Genomic DNA, 226 nt, shown 5'->3' with positions numbered 1-226 from the left:
AAAAAAATATATGGAAAATAGATCGAGATAGAGTGATATGTTATATACAACTTTTTTTTAGTGAAATAAATATTTATTTATTTTTTTTCAGAAATTAATTTATATTTATTTCAATAAAACAAATAAATTTATATAAATTTATATAAATTTATATAAATTTATATAAATTTATATAGTTATATAAATAAAGAAAAATTTATAATATTTATTTCAATAAAAAAGTTGT

This window comes from Eimeria mitis, genomic scaffold, assembly GCF_000499745.2.
Source record: "Eimeria mitis Houghton genomic scaffold, Emh_scaff4746, whole genome shotgun sequence".
Lineage (NCBI taxonomy): Eukaryota > Apicomplexa > Conoidasida > Eucoccidiorida > Eimeriidae > Eimeria > Eimeria mitis.
The sequence above is the reverse complement of the archived record's forward strand: the minus strand, read 5'-3'. Positions refer to the sequence as shown.